We start from the raw sequence: 8061 nt of genomic DNA on the forward strand, positions 1-8061 counted from the left end.
AATTAAGTCAAAAACAGTGCAAATTTGAATTCTTGGCACTGTTAGCCACGAAAGCGAACGAGATAAACCAAACAAATGTTCAAATTCACATACTTTGGTTTTATGCTATCATTATATTTTTTAGTGTTGGCAATTTCCCAACGTAAAGGAGGTAGTTATTGGTACTCCTTGGAATTGTAAAGAGTGGACCAAGATACTCCTGTCAAATATACGCGAGTTGGCCCTAAGTCGTTAACGAGAGCAGGTTACCTTGAATCTGACCTCCATTTTTTTTCTGACTGAGTGAGACATAAACCTCGCAATACTACTAGAAATGATTGACACCATTTTCCACCGATTTTTGAAAGGTAATTGGGCTATAATTCTGACCGCTCCCACTTTGTTTTTATTCTACCACATTATTCATTGTTACACAAATGAAAAGTTCTCCTGCATGTTTCTGGAGAAACGATTGACAAGAGTCAGGACTGATTTTCACTAGGTCAGGAGGCACAATTGAGATTATCCCTTTCAATGTATTGCAAACAGGCCTAGCAAGGTTGGTTTTCAAAAAAAAAAAAAAAAAACATATCCGAGGTTTATTTTTCTACTGCACCTCATCTCAGATTTTAAACGCCTGCGGTCGGACCGTCACAACCCCGAACCTCCCCGACCAGCGACAGACTGAAATTTTTGGAAACTGGGTGGTCGGATCGCCACATCGGGACAACAGACTATAAGATTTTTACTTGTTGTATGTGTTTGGCAAGTAAATGTCTTAAAGAAAGAAGATATAAGAGTCCAAATGTTATTATTTGTCAACACAGAGATAAATATTAAAATTCACAAGGGTTAATAAATCCCACACAACAGCAATTGTAACGGAGTTGGAAGCGGTATGGAAAGCGGTGATGTATTGCAAAGGAAAAAAGGTGTCATCAAATATTGTTATCAAAAAGATTAATGTTAATGCAGATTATGTACGAAGAAAATGTACAAAATCATTACATAAATATATATGAAGAAAATTATAGCTCTTCAGAGAAAGAATGACCTTATATTAGAAAATATCTCCCTCTCTCGATATATATATATATATATATATATATATATATATATATATATATATATATATATATATATTTGTGTGTGTGTGTGTGTTCCTCTGACGGGGACGCGGCAGAAGTCCTAAAAGGCAGAAGTTCTAAACTGCAGAAGTCCTAAACTGCAGAAGTCCTAAAAATCTCTTGTGGCGCTACCATCGCGTCCGTAAGAAGAATACTGTCAATGTGTTAGTCAAAGTTTTAGATATACTGTTTCATATTACAGAACCTTAGTTCTTACAAGTTATTTGTATAAATACATATTCTATCGTTCTGAAATAATAAATAAATAAATAAATAAATGAAGCCTATTGTCCTTTCTTGCTCTTTCCATGATATATTTCTATGTTGACAAAATTTTATCTCCCTACCAAATGTGATTCCCAGATCTTTCATAATGTTTGTTTTTCTCTATTTCGACACCATTGACCTCATATTAGTAACATAATGTTGTGTTTTAGTTATGTACGTCATAAATTTTGCTTTCCTTGTGTTGTTTTGAAGTAAATTATTTATACACGTATATTTCTTGTACAGAAGTCTTTCTGTAGCAAATATTTGTCATACTCGTAATTAACTACTCCTTACTCGTTATCATTATTAATAATAATTTTAGTGTTACTAACATAGTTGTTGCCGTTGGAATTAAATACGTTCATATTGGTATTGTGGCAACTACTTACTACTGAAATGCTTTATCAAATATTTAAGTCTGTAGTTTGTAGCAGTGTGGCCATAGAAGTTAATGGCTTATAGCTAATAGTGCATCACCAAAATTTTAGAGGATCTTTGAAAAGCAATTTAATTGAAATTAATGAGGAAGATATATTTAAAATAAATTTATTTAATACAAGAACATTACGTTTAATCAATTCCGCAACCATGGTTGAGGAAGGGATGTATTAAAGTACGAACCATTGAAATAGTGCAGAGCAATAGCTGAGTTATATATATATATATATATATATATATATATATATATATATATATATATATATATATGAAAATAATTATATTTGTAACTTAACAACACTTGAACCACCAGATTGATCTCGACAAAAACTTTCAATATAGATGAGGTTCGGGCCTGAGATGGTTTTATCATTTCACTTTGAAGGTGCAACGTAGAGGAAGGAAGTGCGGATATATATTAAAAATTATCGATCTTAGTGTCGAACCCATAGTTTTCGGGGTTGCTGAGATCAACACTGACATTTCCGATGAAGCTTAAATTCTAATTCAGCACTGCAACTTGGGGGAAGGAGAGGAAGATGTATAAAATGATGGAAAATGACCGCTATAAGTGTCGAATTGTAGTGCCTATATTTCTAGTTAGTGTGCAATTAAAACAGTTGTCGTGGGATATGAAAAGAACACGAGAAGCTTACTTCCAATACGAGGCCGAAACGTGTAAGTAGCCAGTAATGAAATTTAATGCATAAATGATAGATTCACTCTTAAAACAGTTCTAGGCAATATAGCCCAAGGCTTATCTTATGTCTGGCGTGTTATTTCAAATAGTTTTGCTAATATGATAATCTTTGTAAGTCAAAGAAAATATATATTATTTTAAAGTCTGTTAAACTAACTTTTGTGACACACAGAGTTTGACCTTGGTCTAGCAGATACGCAGTAGTGACCAACAAATTCCCTTTTGTTGTATGTATACCTTATATAAATAAACAATCATCATCATCAGGGCCCGGATCTTGTTGACCTAAAATTTTCTAAAAAGTGACCTATAAAATGACACTAAAATTCTTGTAAAATGACCCTAAAATTCACAAAAATTGACCTTAAAACTTGCGTGTTTCTAAACGTTTATTTCGTTAAACATTGACTTTTTTTTTTTTTTAATATCTATTGGGTTGATTAACGTTTCTCACTTTAACTTTTGTTTCAGTTAGTTGCACTCCATTGATCATTTATGTCCATTGTACGGCAATTGTACGTACTGAAAGCGTCAATTCACTCCCGAGTTGAAACTAGGAAGCACTCTTAAAACAATAAAAGTTCGCAAGTGTAGACTACATGAGAATAATAAATAAAAACCCTGTTTAAAATCTTTGTACTCCTTCTAATCCATTTTTAGTTATTCACGTGATCACATCCTTTGTGGTCAACAACCCAAAACTATCTGTTTGGCCACCTACCAACCACCACCTTTCGTTAAGCAGCTACAGCTTAGTTTTCATTAGCTTGTTAAGAATACAGTTTTTCCACCCCAATAGTCAGGAAGCATGGAAAGAGATTATTTAACTTTTTCACATCCATAAACAGTGTTAATTTTAAGATGTCCTTATGTAGAAGAAAAAGAATAAAAAGACCATAAGTGACCTAAAAGTTACTTTAAAATATTAAAAGATTACCTGAAACTTCAAAACGGCAAAAAGTGACCAAAAGTTGACCCTAAAAAAGTATATTTTTAGAACCTAGAGTTGATGGACAACGTTTATATTTGAACTTGCCTTGTCCTATGCGTAACAGAAAAAAGTTGACTTGTCAACAAGATCCGGGCCCTGATCATCATTATATATTTTCTCTCTTATTCCATTTTGCAATTGTTAAATAAGATTAACAAAAGGTTGTAAGAGGTAATAGCATTATATTAACAAAGAAGATTCACCAAGTAGTTTATAAAATAATTTCGTTCTTATTTGTAATGGAACTGCAGGGGCTTTCGCCCAGCCTTGTTAGGAAGAAGAAGCATATACAGTTTATTGCATTGCAGGTAGCATATCCTACATGGAAATTAAATTATAGGTCACACTCTATCACTGTACTACCACACCAAACTAGTAATATTCCAAGACAAGAACCATTGTCTTGTTCTACAAATAACACTAGACTAGTAAGTGATAACACAATACGTGTACAGAAACCAATACATAGTCATTTAGGGAGTAGCCAGCAAGTTATTCTAGAGGGCCTTGATTTTTACAAACTAAAAACAAATCAAAAGTTTGTTTCAAGATTATGAAAGAATTATTAACACATAGATACATACGTATTTCAGAAGTACATATTATTATTATTATTATTATTATTATTATTATTATTATTAGTAGTAGTAGTAGTAGTAGTAGTAGTAGTAGTAGTAGTAGTAGTAGTAGTAGTAGTAGTTGCTGTAGTAGTAGTAGTAGTAGTAGTAGTAATAGTAGTAGTAGTAGTAGTAGTAGTAGTAGTAGTAGTAGTAGTAGTAGTAGTAGTAGTAGTAGTAGTATTTCATATATGCTACATTTCTGACTTGAGTCTTGATAGTACGTGAAGTTAAAATCAAAGGTTATGTTACGGATGATGGCTTAACACCAAAAACACATTCCTGGCCGGGACCGGGGGTTAGTCTGTTTTATGTTTAATAAACGTGTTTAATAATTAAAGCAAATGAAGGATGTTTATAATCAGTGGCGGCGATAAGGGCCCCGCAGACCCCGCGGTGCGGGGGAAGGGGCTCGGACCTGAAGGGGCCCCTACAAAGTGCGCTCAGCAAGGCATCTTTTACATGTTATTTATAACTTTAATGCGTTTTGAAAGCGTTTCTACATAGCCTATAACTAATTCTAACAGTTTCACTGAATTAAATAATGAGGTATGATTGTGAATTTGAATGTCAGGTTGCTCTTTAAAATTTTCCAAGGATTTTATTTTCCTGTGTAACATTTGTACATTAATATGTTAGTCTATTATGTAATATTTTCGTTATCGTGTACCTTATACAACAATTACCGTGTATTACAATAAATTATCTATTTTACCGGAAATATCTACCAAGAAAACAATTCGAGATATTGCAACTTGTTAATTGAAGAAGAGAGTTGCTTACTGAGTAGTTTGCCGGACTTGACTCTGCCTTACAGCTGTACATTACACTTCCTGTCACAACTACTGCAGCAGAGAGAAGTTTTTCAAAATTAAAAATTATCAAGAATTATTAACGGAGCACCATAAGAAAAGGTAGATTGCGTGCGTTTGCCATTTTCAGCATCGAACATGAAAAAGGAAATAAAATGGATAAAATTATTGACAAATGCTTGCTCCTGAAGAACTGAAGGTTATTGTGTAAACAATTCTTAAAAATTGTGTGTCCCATTCCATTCCGAGTGAAATATAATGATAGTGATGCTTCCAATACCTCTCCTTAGTTTTATCATGTGTGTTTGTGTGTTGCGTGTTCCGGTGTGACGATACAAAGAGTTTCCCTTCCGTTTTATTCTAGGCAATGAGAGTACTGTATTTTACGCAAGTACACAAAAATATGCTGCGTTAATTTTCCTCTGTGTGGAAGGTAGTTACAGTATTAACCCGGATAGCCGAAACCCGAACTATCCGAAATCGCAAATCTAATAAATACGTACTGTACTGCACGGGAATAATCTAGAGAACGGAAACCCGCTAGACTGTATAATCCATATGCTATAAAGATAAAGTATTATAGTACTAACTACATATAGATGTAGGGCCGGCCGCGGTGGCTCAGTGGTATAGCGTTCACGTCTGGTGCATGGAGTCTCTGGTTCGATCCCAGCTCGCGAGAACTGAGCCTTCTGGTGGACAAACACCATGTGTGTGGGTTTCCTCAAGCTTCTCCCGTTTCCTCCCACTTTCTTCATTCCATCATTTTATTCACTTTCCAACATCACCATTTCGTTTAGCCTAGCCGGCATACCATGGGACGTAAAACCCAAAGATTTAATTTCATTTTTACATATAGATGTACTGTAGTCCAAAAATGTTCATTTAACTTACAAAAACTAACAACTGAAACCACTGACGTAACAGACCTCAAGTCGTGAGCCGGCCCCAACGCCATATGTTAACGACTGGTGGACTTACGACCACCTGAGTGACGAACAGGTGGTTAGCCCGTTGCGTCATCCTCCCCAACAGACGCATCACTCCCCAGTTTTCCTCATGACGCTGGACAGACGCCAAAAATTTGGAGTACTCCAGCTGAGGATTGAACCCGGATATGAACACAACACTCTAATCACTAGAGTATGGAGCTCTTTAAGTTTAATAAAGAACGTAAGTGTTGCCTACAAAGAGAGTTTTGAAGTTATTTGATCTTCAATACATTTCAGATAAATAAAAAATACTGTTGTACAGGCAAGGTAATAGATGTCCATGACTTAACAAACAAAAAAATCCGAAACCGTGGTTATGCTGTATTATTATTATTATTATTATTATTATTATTATTATTATTATTATTATTATTATTATTATTATTATTATTATTATTATTATTATTATTATTCGTAGTAGTTGCAATCATAGTGGTAATACTCTTAACATTGTAAAATAGCACATTAGTGCGCATATAGAAATTGTAAATGAAGTTTGAGTAACACATGACCTTTTGTTCAGTTTTTGCGGGGGTGGGGCGAAGCCGGTATCGCCGCCACTGTTTATAATAGAATGTGAAGGAAGACAGTTTTAAAAGAATTAAACTACGTCAACATGTTAAAATAATTAAAAGAACCTAATTAATCAGCCACTTTGTACTCTCGTTTGCTTAACTTGATGAACCGAGGCCTAAAGGAAAAGTTTTCTGCCCAAATCTCATAAGCAGTGGGATATTTTAATATTATAGAAATTGACCCTCCTACCCCTTAGAAGTGTAATTTTCAAGACGCTGAAACATATAGTATTTTATTACTTTTAGTTAAAAGTTCAAATACCGAGTTTCACACATCTAGCTTAAACAAATCCTTCCTTAATTTATTTACATATTTTCTGAATAACTAATGGGGAATTTGAACATAATAAAAGTTCTTCCTTTGCTCCTTCCCTTTTATGTGTTCAATTTTCAGGTTGTTTTTTTTTTTTTTTTTAACAGGAAAGTTTATATGCCAAGTTTCATTTTAGTAGCTTCAGAAACTTGCGAGATACACTACCCTTTAAAAAATCTTGCCCCACCCTTTTTACAGATAGTGATAATAATAATCTTAGTAGTACAAATACAGCTGTTACTGTTGGAATTAGCTACATTCGTAACATTATTGCCAACTAGTTGCTGCATCCTCCCAATTTTGTGTGGTGGTGGCGAATTTCAGAACTAAAGCAAGTGAATGAAAAAGGCACAAGACCTAAACGGCGCAAGTCCTAAAAGGCAGAAGTCCTAAATGCCAGAAGTAGTAAAAATCATATCGCGGCACAGGTCCTAAACGGCAGAAGTCCTAAACTGCAGAAGTCCTAAACTGCAGAAGTCCTAAAATTTAGGTCTAGTGCCTATATTTTTAGGAATTCTGTCGTTTAGGACTTTTGGATGTCACTCTCTCTGACAGCTTAAAAGTCGAGGACAAAATGCACTGGAAGAATTACTAGATAAACGTACGTTAGAATCTACGAGGCTTAGGTGGGCAGGTCATGTAGCGAGAATGAAAGAAAGTAGGAAAGCTTTCAAAGTTTTGACTGGAAATCCAATCGGGAAACGTCCATTAGGAAGACCTAGACGCAAATGGAAGGTCAATATCAAGATAAATCTCGCAGAAATAGGAATACAAAGTAGAGAGTGGGTTCAGTTGGGTAAGAAGAGAACTCATTGGAGAGGTTTTATGAACATTGCATTGAACACTATAGACCGTTGAGTTAGTTAGTTCTTTTAGGTAAAAAAAAAAAAAAAAAAAAACTATTTTGTGAAATATAACGAAAATTCAGAAGGTTTATGCTTTGTCTGTATGTAGATAGATGAAACAGAGCACAGCTGATACGTATGCACAGAAAACATATCTTGGCGATACAACTAGTTGACGGAGAAATGATCCCAATAAATTCCATCAAATTTGAAGCATTTCATATGTCAATGGAATAGAAAAAAATCACTGGTAGATTTGAAAAAGACGAAATTCATTGGGTTAAGTTCTGAATCTTTAGCTCCTACTCTACAATTTTGAATATGTTATTATTCCCCTTATTTAGGTTCATTTTTAATATTCCCGCTCACAGCAGCTTGCATGTATCTCTTCAGTAGTAGAAA

Source organism: Thermobia domestica, chromosome 8 (assembly GCF_964235325.1).
Source record: "Thermobia domestica chromosome 8, izTheDome1.hap1.1, whole genome shotgun sequence".
Classification (NCBI taxonomy): domain Eukaryota; kingdom Metazoa; phylum Arthropoda; class Insecta; order Zygentoma; family Lepismatidae; genus Thermobia; species Thermobia domestica.